Genomic DNA, 17,391 nt, shown 5'->3' on the forward strand with positions numbered 1-17,391 from the left:
TATAAAAAAATGTTTCGGTTAAAAATCATAAGATTTTGAAAAGATCTGTTTACTAATTTCATCGGTTTGACCTTGGGTAGTGCCGTCAAGTTTATAGCAAGATCATCTTGAACTCTGAAATATTTCGAGAACGGCTCACTTTAACATGGTTCAAACAAAAGTTTTAGGATTTTGAGGGCGGAATTCAATGGTGACCTTGACTTTGATCTTGAGGTTGAATTTAAAGGTCCTTTGAATGTCAATTTATTTTTTTTTATGAGAACTCCAATGTTTGACCTCAGAAATGAAAAGAGCCGAAAATTTTACGTTCAAATATATAGTTGATGGTTGGGGTCACTTTTATTCTGCAGGTCAAATCAAAGTTAAGTGACATCGACAGAAGTATTGCGAAATATCTTGAAAATGGTGCATTTTTGCTGAGAACGTTGATAGGGATCTTGACTGTGACCTTCATGAACCTCTTCGAAGTCATTAGATTTTCGAGATATTTCGCAATACTTCTGTCGATGTCACTTAACTTTGATTTGACCTGCAGAATAAAAGTGACCCCACCCATCAACTATACATTTGAACGTAAAATTTTCGGCTCTTTTCATTTCTGAGGTCAAAAATAGGAGTTCTCATAAAAAAAAATAAATTGACATTCAAAGGACCTTTAAATTCAACCTCAAGATCAAAGTCAAGGTCACCATTGAATTCCGCTCTCAAAATCCTAAAACTTTTGTTTGAACCATGTTTTTGCTAAAGTGAGCCGTTCTCGAAATATTTCAGGGCTTCCATACTTTTGCCTTATCCTACATAGAGTGTATATATATATATATATATATATATGCACTCAAGAGAATTGATGTGACGGCGTCGGGTATTTGTGTCTGGAACAGTAATATGTGGTCGACGTGACACGGAGTGTTGAGTGGCGGTCGGTTGCCCGAACTCGCTGATGCAGTAGCCGCGATTCCGCAGCGGGTACAGCGAAGTAGGCCCGAAGGATCATGAGGACGAGAGGAAGTGTATCAGAGTGTGAGCCTGGGGTGAGTAGCTTAGTTAAATTTATGTTGTAGAGTAATTGTCTGGCAAGGGCGAAAAATTCCGGGTTCAAATCCCGGCCCAGTAAAACTCGCGCTCCCGGTATGTTTTCTCTCCGACTCTTATATGTATTACTCAGGTGCAATATTTGTTAATAAAATAAAACAAAGTATTCTTTTTATAACAGATCATGCAATCGTAGGTGTTGCTTATTTTTGTTCTTCATTTTTGCTGCTTCATTTTTTTCTTAACGACTTATTTTTCTATGATATGCACAGCAATATAAAGCAAAAATGAAAATTAATTTTACATAGTCTGTGGATATCAAAAACACATTTGTAACAAACATATGACCAACATTCAGAAGGATATGGTTGTTGCTTCAGGTTCTTTTTTTAAATTAACACGTCCGTACATCGTGGAAAATATTATATTCGTTTGTTTTAAGTCGTAGCGTATATACGAGGATGCATTCTTGAAAGTTAAAATACAAAATTAGTTTATATTTATAAGTTGCTAGAGATGTCCGTACATTATAAAAATATCCACACGTCATCTCGCCCTTTTTTTATTTCTAACGTCACATTTGATGAAAACACGAAAATAATAATACTGTTCAATTGAGCGTAACCTTAGCTTTCACTCGAACTAGTTTTGATTGAAAATGTAAGAAATCGCAGAGTTTTAATAATGACTGTCAGGAAATATAAACCTACTTCCGTTTTTGTCCGTAAGTTACAATGACTTTCATTGAACGTACGAGTCTTCTTTTAGTAGTACGATAACATTCTTAATATTATCTTATATATTTAGATAAACTGCGGAAGATGGCTATAAAATTTATCCAAAAACAATAATATTTTTAACGAATAAATATGATAAATTCTAAAGAACAATGAGCGTTTATCCATACGTTACGCGTGTTTTTGCCCATATATCTTCAAGTTGATACAATTCTTAGTTTGAAAAGATATCATTCTTTCTATCCAATATTTTTCCTCAACTTGTGAAAGTTATTCTCGAATAACAAGAATATGATACTTTTAGTGGAACTATATCATTTCTTCATATAAACAAATGTTATCTTTATATAATGTTATATATTCTTGCTTATATATGTGTGAAAATGTGAGTCTTAAATTGATATTAATTTTTTCCGTGCAGTTTGCCTTGCGCAAACGTCATTACGCAATAGAAAGTACAGCACGATGAGAGAGTAACGGTTGTAACGATACGTAAAATTTAGCGTTTTGCCATATGAAATCATATACCTACAGATAAATGTCTCAGAAACGACATGCGCAACATTGCACGCAACGTTAGAACCTGTTTCGTATTTCATTCATTTTATTTATTCATCTGTTATTCGTATTTATCCACCGCAGTCGCGAAATATCGGAGGACTTGCTTTAGAATTGATTTATCACGAAAAGATAATTTCAAATCGGCTGATAAGCTATATCGATTTGAGAAAACAAACAGTTCGATAGAACGGCTGACAGCTTTTAGGTGAAAAATGACTTAAGTAAAAACCACGAGATTGATAATAACACTGTGGCTGTTAATCAGAGGACATGAAATTTATATAAAGCGTAACATTTGACGGTACAAAGGCCAACGTCGTGCTCGACGTGACGAACACGTCACGTCGACGTGAATCTGATTCCGACGGAGTCCCCGGCGAGAGAGAACTGTCGTACCCCTTCGCGACTCGTCGTCGCCGCCGCCGGTAGTGATACACACAGGAGGTGAGTTCTCCGTCAGTCGCACAAAAAGCGTTTCTTCGGACAGATTTCATTTTCGTCTCATTCTCAGCCGATGAGTGCGGGCTCAATGAGGAAGAATTCACCGCCCGAGCGGAGTAGGCAGAGATAGAGAGAGAGAGAGAAAGGGAGGGAGGGAGGAAGGGAGGAGGCAGCTGTCCACGGTCAGATCCACGGACGGTCAGGTTGCTTTTTTAGCCGCCACTTGAACGACAGCCACGAAGAGAGCACAATCGGCCAGAATTAGCGAGCCTTGTGCTATCTCGCGCATTGTTCGCGCAGAGCCCGTGCACACACGCACGCGTTGCGCGTACATGCGTGCGTGCATATCGGCTCACGCCCTCGGACACGTCGCGTCGAGCAGCGCGCGAGCAGCTGTTTTTCTCGCGCGTCACCGCGAGAGGAATGCCTTTGATTTACGACGGTTGGACGCGACGATTGCGGGTTCGCATGCTCGCGAGAGGACGAAAGAGGGACGCCACCGTGGGGTGGTTTTTGTCGCTCCGCCCTGAGCGAACCGCCCGCTCGTTACTCCGCCGACCGCGTGACATTACGCATATAATCGCGAGATTCGCGAGTTCAAACGATCACTCGTTTCGCCGTTCAACTTTTGGGGATTCCCTCCTTGGAAAGCTGTTATCTGCGCGCTGAAACGCTGACGATGATTATTTAGACATTGCTGTTATGACATTATTATTCAGTCATTGCTGTAACAAGGGTGCCAGGATCATTTTCTCACGCGTAGCATTTTATAGCTATTTTCGCCATCACTGCACAGAGAAAAATATCGTCCTACTGCTAAGAAAAATAATTACCCAATTTACTTTCTTTTTTTAAGTAATAGTTATATCCCCAGCAAAGAATATTTTCTCGATAATAGTCTTAAAATACGTTCATCACAAATTTTAGAAAAGCTCACTATCACGTACTCAAAACAAAAATTTATTCTCTTCTCAAAAATATTCTAAATTGGGACAAAGTTAAATTCGGTTAATTTGAATAAGCACAAGCCAAAGTTTTCCAAAGCAGAAAAAGTATCAAGATACGTACTTTTCGTAGTTAATTTATACATGAATATACGAATCTATTACTGACTGACAGATACTGCTAGAAACTATGACTCGTTGACATTACTGTATTTTTAAGAAACATTTTATTGATTTTACCTGTCTCTTCTCAGTATACTATCTCCGTCATTATATCTCGAACCGGCGGTCACGCACATCGCAACGTAGACTTTGTATGTCGGTGAGATAGTTGTCATTCTTACGGAGTCTTAGAATATTTAATCGTGCTCTCATCAGCATCACGTTAATTAACGTGTTTTTCCGATCGAACTGTATCTACGCCAGTGTCAGTGTCATGATTTAAGTGAATGTCCAATATCACGATGGAGCAGTCAGCCGCTGTTCTATTCCAATATCTCAGTAGCTGCCATTTTTCTTTTGTGTTTTTATATATATATATATATATATATATATATATATATCTATATATATTAAAAAACACACATATATATGCTTCGTTTCTTTTGCATACTTCGTTTCTTTATTTCTATTTCTCTCTTCTTTCACTATTAAGTTTTATTGTGATACGACAGCAATAACGTCCTTAAAGAAAATATTCTAGGATAATAATAAAAGCATTTACCCATCTATTTTATCCCACTTATATTTCTCTGCACGAATGAAATCCAATAATTGAAACGCCGAGTCTTGCATATTCCCTTCTCTTTTAGAAATCTTTCTTTCAAAACTGGTTTTTCATTGTCAGAAAATCACATTTCCCAAATCCGATGTACGTGACAGCGTAAAGCGACTCTTCTGCACAGAAAAAGAAATAGTTTTAAATCAATGATAAATATTCCCATACATAAGCAGGAATATTATAATATTCTTAGAAGATAATATTCTTACTTGTGTATGAGTATATCTATTACTAATTTATACAAAACTAATTTTTCTTTCTGTGTAGTCACTGATCTCATATTGCTCCGCCGACACGCAGGTATGGTTCGAAATGGTTCGAACACGAGAACGGTCATTACAAACGATCACTTGCAGGACGTGAATAAATAGCATATATAATTGTTTAACTATAATTATTTCACATCATATGCGATTATAGTAATAAACATTATTTTCTCAATATTATAACTCGAGATTCTGCACTGATCTTTCAAGTTCAATGGATCTTGCAAGATTATTAGAACCAAAATTTCGACTCGGGCTGTGATAATTATTCTTCTTCTCTTCCAAAGAATTATCTTATCGTAAAAGATGAGAGGAGAGAGAGAGAGAGAGAGAGAGAGAGAGGGAGATGACAAAACTTTATCGTATTACAAATATTATCGTTGGAAAACCCGATTCTCGATTAGTCTCAGTCGTCCTCAATCAGCGAAACGATTCAAATATCTCACTGATTGCGAACGACATGTAATAGTTTCGAAAACAGATTCGACTGTTCGTAATTATAAGCGAGCGGAAGTGTGCTCGCCAACGGGACGCAAGGAGTTAAGTAGGATACGGTTGATAACTCGAAAGATGCACCGTGCATGTAACAAGAACGTAATAGTATGTAATTACATATTGACGATTTTATCTCGGACAATTATCCTATATTATGCGCCATAAACAACATGCGAGGCTGAAATCCTACTTCGATCTCGACGTTGGAGTCGAAGTGCTCGATCGATTAAACCTTGAGCGATGTGTGTTTATATTTAAAGTCAATGTGCTTTCGTTAAACCGACGGCGGCTTGAGCGACGTCATTTCCACGGGACGCCATTCCAGCCATTCAGCATTTACTGCGCGTCGATAGCTCTCTATCACGTCAGATACGCACACTTTTAATCTCGGTAAACACCGGGCAATCCCGTATGACCGGAAACACCGTCGTAATTGTCATCTCAATTTTGCCCACGTGCTATAAAGGCTCTTATCAGTCGCGTAAATTACACGTTGTGTAGTAACTGATAAAGCACATTGCACGCTCATATCTTCGTAAATTACCTCCACCGAAATGAGACCGGTTGTCGGTCGCGAGCGCGTGAAAAAGGTCATATCTGTCTAACCCGTCGGGAACCGCGGTAACGGTTGCGAGTCACGAAGTACTCGCGAATTTGCGCGCATGTTTAACGAGCGCCGTGGATCTTTCTTTTACGATCCATAATTCAGCTTCCACGTTTCAGGCCGCGGACTCTGATAAGAGGGACTCGGAATTAATCGGCGAAGCCGTGACGCTTACCGCGCGATCTCTCTCTCTCTCTCTCTCTCTCTATCTTATCTCTCGCGCAGTCTCGACTCTCTCGGTACACGATCAAGTTGTCCCGATCGGCGCAATGACGCTCGCCGGATCTTGTTTCGCCGATCGCCGATCGCCTGAACTCGTCGGATTAGCCTAACGATCGTGCGCGCGCGCGCGCGTTCTATCGCCGGCGCTAAAACGGGCCTCGCGATTATGGCGCGCGATAACCCGCGCGCGAGAGACCGCGCGTCAGGGTTAGCTCGCTTCTTAAGCTCCTCCTAATCGATATCTCGATCTTCGAAGGCTTAATTACTCTCCGCGTCGCGAACGCGAGCGTACAAACGCTCATTAGCAGCAGCGTGTCGACGCGCGCGGGATCGTCGCTGTCGCGCGGACGGAATATTAATCCGTCCATTTCCAATGCGACGCTGACTTCTGAGGTCGCGTGTTTACGCATGAGATATAGCATCCCGTGGAAAATATCCAGATGAATTCCCACGGAAATCCAACGGATCTCATGTGAATCCATGTAAGATATTAAACGTCTAGGATGTGCGGAGGAATACACACGATATGTGAAAATCCATCTAAGAATCCCATTTCGCGAACTTAATTTCGCGATTGATAAAAAAGGAAAATAATGTTATGTATGTCGTATCTATTGCAAACATGAATTAAGAAACGCTTTTCTCATTTAAAAGCACACGGGTGAATTTAAATAATAAAATCTCCGTGTTATCTGTGTGTATGCATGTATACTTTATATCATTAAACCTTCGGAATAGTTTGTAAAATAGTTTCCATTGATATTCTTATTTAAATCTGTTGCATATATAATGAAAGTTTGACTTTCGTTTACTGCAACTTTTCAATCTTTAATGTTAAATATCTTTATAATTAATATCAAAGTCGGGTATGTGAACTATTTTAAACTTAAACTAATTTAGACTAATAATTTAGTTTTTCTCTTTGCATGAGCGCTCTATGTAGTTTATTATATTTTACATAATTCACATTATATGTATACGAATAAAGTTCGCGTAAACATATATGAAATATTCATGCAATCTTTAAATCTACGGCACAATCCTGGCTGACGCTCTCTTCTCACGCTCGATAACGAAGCCCGGCGACGAGGTGTAAATCTCGCTGATCGGCCGAAGAAGATGGGGGTCTTCATGAAGTTACGCGCTTCTCGCGCGACACTCGTGACCTACTGTTCTCTCGCGAGCATTAATTCCAGCATAGGTTTCTTCCTCGAAACGTGTTCGTCTCTCTTTATAATGCAAATTTATTCTGAGATTACGATCTCTTTACTCCGTCGCTCGTATCGGTATCTTCGCGCGTTCTTGATAGTAATTTCTGCTTCGGCGGAGGGAAAATTTAACCTATTTGTTTGTCTATTACGCCGAATTGAGCATCGAAGTAGCGGTGCGAAATCGTTCGAAGCATGAAGGCATCTACAGAACTTAGTTGCAGCTTTAACGACTGCGCGCTTCGAACCGCCTATGCAATTACCTCGCGCGATAAATGTTATCTATGCATATCGCGAACATTATTTCCCGAATGAACACAAGCTTGAGTGTATAAACGTACCACGAAAGGGCAGAGGGGGTGAGGGGGGGGGGGGGAAATAGAGAGAGAGAAAGAAATATTAAATAGCAAATTCTCTAAAGACTGAAAGTGTACATGAAAACGATAAGCATATTGATGAACATATATTACGAAAAAAAGTAAAATAGTTAAGTAAAGTAATTAAGTAAAGTAGTATAAATCATTTGCAGAAGTAGGTTTAAAAGAAAAAGGAAAGAAAGGAAGATAGAAACAAAAAATGATTAGAAAAAGAAATGATTACGTTGATTATAGCCCATACTTACATGACATAAGAAAAAATATAACTAAACAAATTTTGGAGAGAAAGGAAAAACGCAGAAAAACAGACGCAACGCAATATACTAATAGAACGGTAGAATAATGGGGTTATACGTACGATATAACATATAGACCTATAATAGTATATAGAGTAATGTTACTTAAAAATAATGAATTGAGTTATGTTAGAAAAGATGTTTTAAATTTAATTTAATTTATTTTATAGTCAGCACATTTTTTCTCTTATTTTTATTCTCATTCTTGAGTCCCAGAAGTATGTAAAAGATAATTGTATAAGCGTCTGGAAGAGGAATTTGAGCAGGGGGATTTTCGAATAGAGAGAGAAAGAGAGAGAGAGAGTGAGAACGTTATTTATTTTACGCTCTGCCCGGGTGACAGACTACACAAGTACAAAATCCCTTCACAGAAAGTGATAATCAACACATTAATATGAAATCTAATTAATTAATCTGCACAAAAGAGAAACTAAAAAATACCAAATGAAATGAAAGAAAGTAACTAATTTGATGTGAAAGAAATCTGCAGATTTGCTCATTGCTTCATTTGCTGATGATAATTGTAGAGTATCACCATTGAAATCATCCAATAAACAGGCGCCTCTAATCTCCGCGTGTAAATTATTCCACAGCGTAGCCGCAGTGCACCTGAAAGAACGCAGGTATGTTTCGGGTGGGATGAGAGGGAGGAGCTCGGGCCGAGTAATGAAAATGTGCGCGTTTTATCGTGGATCCACGCTGCGACTCGGCGCGCTCCGTTCTTCCTGCTCTCGTTCGCGCAAAGATAATCGAGGATCCTAGATTTCCGCAACGAGAGGGACACCGACGCGTCGCGCCGTTCGAACGTAATTTAATGAATTTCGCGCGGTGCATCCATGCGAATTAGCCTGAGAATCGCGCGGCCATATCGGCGACAGTAAAGCGCCCTCGCAATTATGTCGCGATAAGCCGCGCCGGCCGTGAGCTTTATCTTTAGTGCCGGTTGAGGTGGTTACGTCCGGTCATTCGAGCGGGACATATCGCCAGCAGGACCTCGTTGTCGACGAGGGCTTCGTCGCGTGGAATCGTCGGCGCGTCGCCAGGGCGCCACCGCGGACATCGAAGCGCGATCTTGATGGTGCGCGTATTTCGCGAGTGCGAGGCTCTCTCTTCCTCTCTTCGCGCTTATAAAGCGATCCGTTTCGCCATTCGTCGCTTATCTTAACGCGCCAGAAATGAATTCGTTAATTGCCCCTCTTTGTGCGGTAATCGCCCCTCATAAAACGCGATCCGCGGGCGATATTGTGTGTCCGAGGGGCACGTCGCGCGGTTCCTCCGACCGGTAATAACAGCGATTTCAGATTGGTTTAATGAGAATACGCGCGGCAAGATACAAAACTGTGACGCGATAGCGTCTCTCGCCCTTTTTGTCCTCCTCCCTCGCGGTGATCAGCCGCGAATGTAGCGCTTATGGCGCCTCTTTGTCAGTCGGATCACACTCGCTGCTTGCGCTGTTATCGTGCGTCCGCTCGTCGTTCCGCGATCTTCCCGCCCGCCGACAAACCCCGCGTGATTTACGCACCGAGCGACGCGAACACACCCTCGAACGCGCGCGATACGCTCGTTCGTCGCGTTGTTTCCTTGCTTCGTTTTCTTCCAGTTGGGAACACTCCGCGCTTTGAGGCCGTTCTACATCTGTTTCAGCGTCAGTCGCAGAACAGGGTATCGATCATGTAACTTTTCCCTAGGGTGAAAATGTGAAAAGTGGAAATTCCAAATGTTTTCAAATCAGAAAACTTACACTTTTAACGAGATGACTGGAAGAGAAGATTCATGATCTCTTAGGAGTTGATCATTTGAAATTTTCACTTTTCACGTCTTCTAGGAACAAGTTATGTGATCGATGCCCAGACATAAAGGCTGTGGCGCACACAAAAATTAATGATAAAACTTCACTAATAGGAAACCTTTCAGAAACTTCAGTATTCACCAATCGCAGTAAATTATTCCCTTTACGGCCGAAGAATAGTCGACTGTGTGATTGGTCAATGTGCTCATTGCTTGCGTCTTACTGCTTACGTTTTTCCACGTGCCATCCACTTAACGTTTCTCGTGGCGATGACCACAAAATCACCGCAACTACAATTGTTACGAGTACGATGCCAATCAGAAGTGTCAATGATTTGACCAGTCTTTGTACCATTGACACTTTTCAATGGCATCGTATTTGTAACAGTTGAAGTTAATATTTCCGATCACCGTCGTGACGAGCGTCTGTTTGCGACTGACGCTATGATAGACGCTATGATTGGAAAAGCCTTTAAACGAGACTACATCAATATTGCTGTAATGGTACGGGAGACTCCATTGATGCAGTCCCATTCCCTAAGTACAGTGATAACGAAAATTTCCAATCAGGTACATCGTGTCTGGATATTTTGTAGCACCTTATTTGGAAAAATGTAGTTTAATTTATGTAGTTTAATTTATTATATTAATTTTTACTCTTACGCAGAGTTCATGCAAATGCGATTACTTATGTATTATTTCCCCAAATATTTTCTTTCTCGCTTATTTAATAAATAATGATAATAATAAATAATAATGATCATAATAATGACTGCTGCCTTGGAGACTCGTTACCGATTCAGCAAATAATCAACACATTGAGAAACAAATATTTGGTATTTGTAATTATAATACATAAATATAAACCATAGTAAATGAATTATAGTCAGAATCATTTTTCTAAGTGTTACTATAGTTTCAGTGATGATAACCTTACATGCATATAGTTACTACTATTTTTGTGGTGAAAACCAAGAAAAGGGTATAGTTGGGATAAAAAGTAACTATGATAATTTCTATCGGTGCAGTCACGAACACTCGGACACGACACGCCTGATTGGAAATGTTAGATGTCACTATTGCCAAGAAATGGGACTGCTTTAATAAAGTCTTCTGTACACGTGATTCTATAGCATTATATATAATATAGCCGCGTAATAACGTAATACGTCGATTGTTTTTATTTATTTCCGCGATATTTACACGCGGAAGAGAGAGGATTCAGGACAGGGAAAGGCTCGACTGAATGAAACAATCCGCACATAATGCGGCATAGTTCGCAGCCTAGAAAGTCGCAAAAGCCGGGGGTCGAGCCATTTAAGTTGCACCGTAATGTTGCGAGTCCAATAAAGTGCATGTGACAGCCATTCATTCGCCGTGGAAAATAGAGACAGACGTGTCAACTATCGTGCGACGCGCAGACAAAAGCGAAACGCTTCCCGATGAAAGATACAGTTCTCCGGTGTTCGGCGTGTTCGCCGCGCTGACACTTGACCCCGAAATGCGTCCTGGCTGGGTCTCCTGACCTCCCGCGCGATGTATTAGAAAGTCATTGCGAATTTTCTCCTTGGACGTTTGTTCTTCGACGCACCCGAGAGCCGGAGTTTCCGATCGTTCTATCGAAGACAATGCTATCGATCGCGAACTCGACCAGCAATAAACGAAGACGTCAAACGAGTTCTCAATGTATACGCGTCACGTGAGTTACGATGCGGAGAGAAATTATACATGGTAAAAAATTTTGCGTTAATAACGGTCCACTGAAATTTTGTATCGCTTTAATACGTTGAGCGCCGCGTGGGCCATCAGTGGCCTACGTTGAACTGCCCGTTCATAACGCTTACATACATTTGAAGTTACCTCTTCCTTTTTATAATAATGATTTTTGTAGTTTTATAAATATTATGTGTCTTATAATATTAGGCTGTCGCAGATAAAATGGCCGTTTGGGAACTTTGAATTTAATCTTTTATTCGACACACTTTATATACGTTTTGTCAATCGAAATAGTCCCCATTCAGCTCAATACACTTCTCCCAACGTGATACAAGCATATCAGTGTCAAGTAGAAATTGGAAGGACGAGATGTGAAAAATTCGTTGAACGCATTTTTCATGTCACTTTCTGTTTGGGTCACTTTTTCATTAAAAAAATTATCCGGATAAAAATAAATGGTAATCTGGTTGGAGAAAGGTCAAGAGAATAAGGAGGACGAGGGAGAACTTCGCACTTGTATTCTGCTAATTGGTTTACAGTTTGTTTTGCAACATGCAGTATAGCATTATTATGGAGCAATAACATACCGCGTTGCATATAAAAAACTGAACTGCGTCGCGCATGCGACGTGAACAGAAAGTCACATGAAACTAACACGACACTCAACGTGATGATAACAACGAGATGAATATGTTAAAAAGTAATATATTAATAAGATAAATATATGAATTAACATATATTTATGTACATTTTAACACATCCCCATATTAAAGTAACAGAAAAATTTCAGCGGATCGTTTCAACGTAAAATTTTTACCGCGTAAGAGTGCAATTTTGCAAATGCTCAAGGCGCTCGCGATTGCGAGTGTTAAGGTGCCCCAGTCTCTCAACTAACTTCGATTTCAACTTTCTAAAAGCGAGAGAAAGAACCATATTCTCCAAATTTTCGATATCCATTCTGCAAATCGTGAGGGTGCAACTTTGCGAATGTCAAGGTACATCTTTCAATAAACGCGGCTTGAAAAACAAAAGAAAGAATCAGGCCCTCCGGATTTTCAAAACCCATTTTACATATTTCTAAATTTTGAATATTTCTAAAACATCTCCCAGCATTTTCCACCTCTTTCCTCCTCTTTCCACGTCCGCCGTCGTGAGCGAACCAAGTCGATCTCATGGATTTCGCGACGTCCTTCCGTGGAACTCGCTCGATCCGCCTCCAGGTATCTCGCTGCGCGCACGCAACGACCGACACACGCGTGTGCGTGCTCGCGCGACGCGTACGCACTGCGTAAAGGAAAAAAGGAAATGTATCTAACCTGAGCTAAGCCCATTTATCGCGTGGAGCACCGTGTGTCCCCGGTGGAGCGACCGAGAGAAATAGGGAGAGAGAGAGAGAGAGAGAGAGAGCGACGTAGAGGAGGAGTGCGTGCACGAGAGCGCGGAGGGAGAGAGGGTAAGGGAAGAGAAAAAGAGAGTAGAGCGGAGACAGGGCGTGGTCCAGCCTTGCTCTTACTTATAATTATATTTATTCGCGCAAAAGAGAGAGAGAGAGAGAGAGTGAGAGAGAGCGTGTATGTACGTGGCCGTAGCCATTGATATACGATCGCGGCGAGGTCTCAGTTTACCACGACGGGAGGCTCCGCGATGCATCAGACGGGAGGCAGGGGACGTGCGATTTCGGCATTGAACCGTAACCACGGCACAGGTGTAGCCGTCAGCGACGACGAGCCGTGGTGACGAGAAGATTCGGACTCTCTTAAGTAACTCTCGACCTCCTCCTTAACCGACACAGTCATACGCACACGCACGGATCCTTTCGGATCTTCGCAGGTTTCCGAAGAATGAAGAGACCGTTTCTCATTAGAGTCGTTTCTTCATCTTCTTCTTCGTTTCTTTTTTTTTCTTTCATTGATATTACTTAGAAAAGTATATTCGAACGAGTCGACGATAAATATTGGTGTGTTCATAATGATTAATTCGCTGCCACAGTCTGATTATTATACGATTACTTGTTAATGCACCGCTTCAAGTTAATTAACTCGCGGCGGCTCGAAAATCGAGGCGCTTTATGCTAATTTCCTCCGACCAAAAATAAATTTCGTCGCCGGCCCCGAGCGTATCTCTCTAATGCGAGGCGAAGGAGCGCGCGCATTCCTTCGGATGTTGTTCACGGGACATGACGAGCCCGAGCGAAGAAGAGTCAGTCAGAAGGAGAAGAAGGAGAAGAAGAAAAAGACGTGGTTCGTGGCCGGTCGTAAATATAGCAGAACGCTCTCGTGGACATCGATTGAGATAAGCGGAAGCCTTGACCTTTCTGAGATTTTCGATTTACGGCGCGCGTAACCGATACCTCGGACGAATTATACGCGGGACGATCAGAGCGCGCTCGTCCGTCCCTGAAGGCCACGACGTCTTGATTCTATGTGAGCTCTCGCCGCTATTTCGAGAAACTGCGACTTCTTGCGATCCCGTGCTCTCTCGGGCTCTCTTCGGCTCGTGGTCAAAGTGAAAATTGCTTCGGTTATCGGGCCCATCGATGTCTTAATAACGGTCCGCCGCGGCGCGCGCGCTGTTCAGCGGTATAAACGTAACGGCCGGTATCGCAGTAATTTGAACATCGTCTTAAATGCTCCGAAGATGGGTATTTTAATGGGCCGAGTATTATTAGCGAGCGCACGCACGTGTTATCCTATGAACGTGCGTTTAACTACGAAGGAGAGAGAGAGAGAGAGAGAGCATGCGGCTGAATAACAATCCTTTCATATTTTACGTATCCGTAAGCACGCGATAAATCCGTTAAAATCGTTAAAAATATCACTTATTCCGCTCGCGACTCGTTTCTGAAAATGTCGTAACACTGGTTATTAAGGGCAATAAACCATCACGGGGGAAAGAAAGAGAGAGAAAGAGAGAGCGCCTGCTCGCGTTTTTCCACACACGCTCTCTCGCGGGACGTTAAATGCCGCGGCGGTTGCCGCCGAGTATTCCCGACCGATCGTACCCGAAGCCATTACACGAACTAGACGGCGATTATCGGTGGAAACAATTAATATTCCACTGCGACCGGGAAAAAAAGAGAGAGAAAGCGCGCGTGCGGTCCCCGGTAATTTGCTAATCGCGCGAGGGACGCGTTTGGCTCGCGAAGTCGAAGGAGGATTCGCGCGTGACGGAGGCCGCAACTTTGTGCGCGACCGCAAACGATCATCGTCACGCCGCCGGCCGCGCTCTCCCGCGGATTCGTTTTTCTCCTTCGCGGCCGGGCTCCGTAATCGGATGCACGGAGAGAGAGAGAGAGACGATTCTAGCGAGAGCGCCTCGTCTCATACCTCCGAGGAAGAAAGAGGGATAAAAGCGCCGAGCCAGGGGCGAGAAAAGGGAAAAAATAAGAAGGAAGGCTCTCCGCCAGCGTTGACCACGGGGTATCCTGGGCCACCGTTCCAAGGGTGGCACTCGTACACAAATTATGGTAATGACCGATCGGTTCCCTCTCGACAACACCATGCCCGTCTCTTTCTCCCGGCGCGTCTGACCGGTGCGTTTCCGCCGGCTCGTCGCCGGCACCCTAAGTGCACGATGTACCCCGAGCCGTTGCCGCCCTTAGAAGTTCGCGCGCAATTAGCCCAGTCTTCCCCCTCCCTTAGCATCGCCGGATGACACTCACCTTTGATATTTTGATCCAATACGTAACGCGATACGCGGATGTGGTTCACGCTCTCGCCCTTGCACGGGGATACTCGAATGTTGTCGACGTCTTCTTTGTGTCGCCGGGGAACTCTTTGCAGCCACTTCGATAGTGATCGAAGTTATCGATACCTGAAATCAAATACAGGAGACCGAGCTTCGGGAACGTCGGAGAGAGATAGTTGCGACCGCGCAAGCGGTATTTGCGTAATGCATGCGCGACGCGCATTCGACGGTACTCTATACGAATATGGCGCGGGTTATGGGTTGTAATTGTGTTTATCGTTTTACACGGAAGGAAATTTCAGTTTGGGCAACTGAATAAGAACCGGATGAAAATTCGACGACGAGAAGTGACGTCTTAGTTTACGTCTGTGTTTACGCGAGACCGAAAATATTCGTCTGATCTGGATATTCAGTTGTGAAACTTGGTTGGGATAACTGAAAAGAATTGATTAAGTAGAAACCTCTTAAGGTTTGCCGTCTACAATAGCCGTAAAGTAAGCCAATGAAACGTAAGCAATAAACTAATTAACCAATTGGATTCTTACAGTCCAAGAATAATTGACTGTGGTCAGTCAATTAGCCTATTGCTTACGTCTTACTGCATATTTTATGACTATTAACGATTCTTCTATTTTCCGGAATCTTTCTGTTCCTACAACCGGGAATTCTATCTTGTCCCCTTGAACATTTCTTTACATTGAAAGAAAAAAGTGTTACAATGAAGTAAGATTTATTTGGTCCGAGTAAAAGTATTATTCCAATATTATTGGCAAATATTTATCAGAAGTAGAAATATAATTGACTTTGTATGCAATGTGATACTTCCTTCGTATAATTGAACGTTTACTCTCGCATGAATAATATCTCATAATATTGAGAATATCAGAGAATTTTAATTTTATAAAATATTTACTGGACAGAAAAATCGAAATTTAAAACATACTAAGTTTCTTCGGCAGAAAAGTAACATTACAAATTCTAAAAGTATTCTCTTAAATTTAGAACAATTTACTCATTCAGTAATTCATTTACAAATTAAAATATTATTGCTTTAAAGATATATTAACTTTTTCAGATATGTACTGCACAGAAGCTATCTCTCAAAATATACTTAAAGTAGCAAAAATATTATTTAATTTCAATGGCTGAAAAGCAGGTAATTACGTTGATTCTTTATTCTGTGTAGGCAAAAAATTCAGTTAAAATAACGAGATCGTTTCTTCCTTATAATAAATACACGGAAAAGGTCTTGGCATCTGAATAAGTCAAATGAAAAGTCAGTGACAAGATAGTTCTGTTACCACGACTGAGAACATTCATGCGGACATTCAGCTGCATTAAAACTCACTTGTCAGTTACGCCAACGGAGTTGTTTTTTCCGTGCACGATTAATTTACAGTCGAATATTAATACATCGATCGGCAACGGTGTCGCGTAGTCGGCTCTGAATATTTTGTGCAATGAGATAACTACTTCAAACTGTCCCTTTTCGCCGAGATAGAATCTCGCGTGCGCGAGTTCGATTAGTCCATTGTTGTTGCGGAGAGCTTTCGCCGCGAGCACGGCGCGTGACTACGGCAAAATTATTTTTTCCACCTGCGCGAAATGCCCGTCGGATCCTTGTCATTCCTTAATCGTTGCTGACTCTCGCGTGATACCGGACTGCCCGGCCGCGGTTTACCTTTGATATTATAATCTGTCTCTCAACCGGAATACGTGACACGGGGCTTAAAGCGTTACACACGCGCACGTACGGCGTCTGGACCAAGCGCACTCGCGCTGGTTCCGCGTTCGCTTTGACACACACTGCGACTGGCATATTGGATAAAACGTACAGGCGCGTTTAAGCACACTTCGGAGGCCGTGCGGAAAAGATCGAATTTCATTGTAGTGAAAATTCGCAGGAAATTCCGGGGCTAGATTCTTTCCTTGCCAGCTTGTGGTTCCTACGATCTTCTCGTATAAGGGAATTATTTTATTTTCACTACGCAGTGAAAAAAAGAAAAGCAGACAACAAACAGACAAGAATAAGAGTCTAATATTTGAGCGATTATTTTTACAAAATAAAAATTATATAATTTCACGTGTTAAATCGAATTTTTGAAACAAAATTTTTAATTAATTTAACCAAAGAAAGAAAAATTAACAGGCTTATCATTTTCCGCAGAATTATTTGGTGCGTGTATCAATATACGTTTCATCTTCCCGCCAAGTTTCATCTTCTCGCAGACTATAT

Source organism: Dinoponera quadriceps, unplaced genomic scaffold (genome assembly GCF_001313825.1).
Source record: "Dinoponera quadriceps isolate SergipeBrazil2010 unplaced genomic scaffold, ASM131382v1 scaffold2976, whole genome shotgun sequence".
Taxonomy (NCBI): Eukaryota; Metazoa; Arthropoda; class Insecta; order Hymenoptera; family Formicidae; genus Dinoponera; species Dinoponera quadriceps.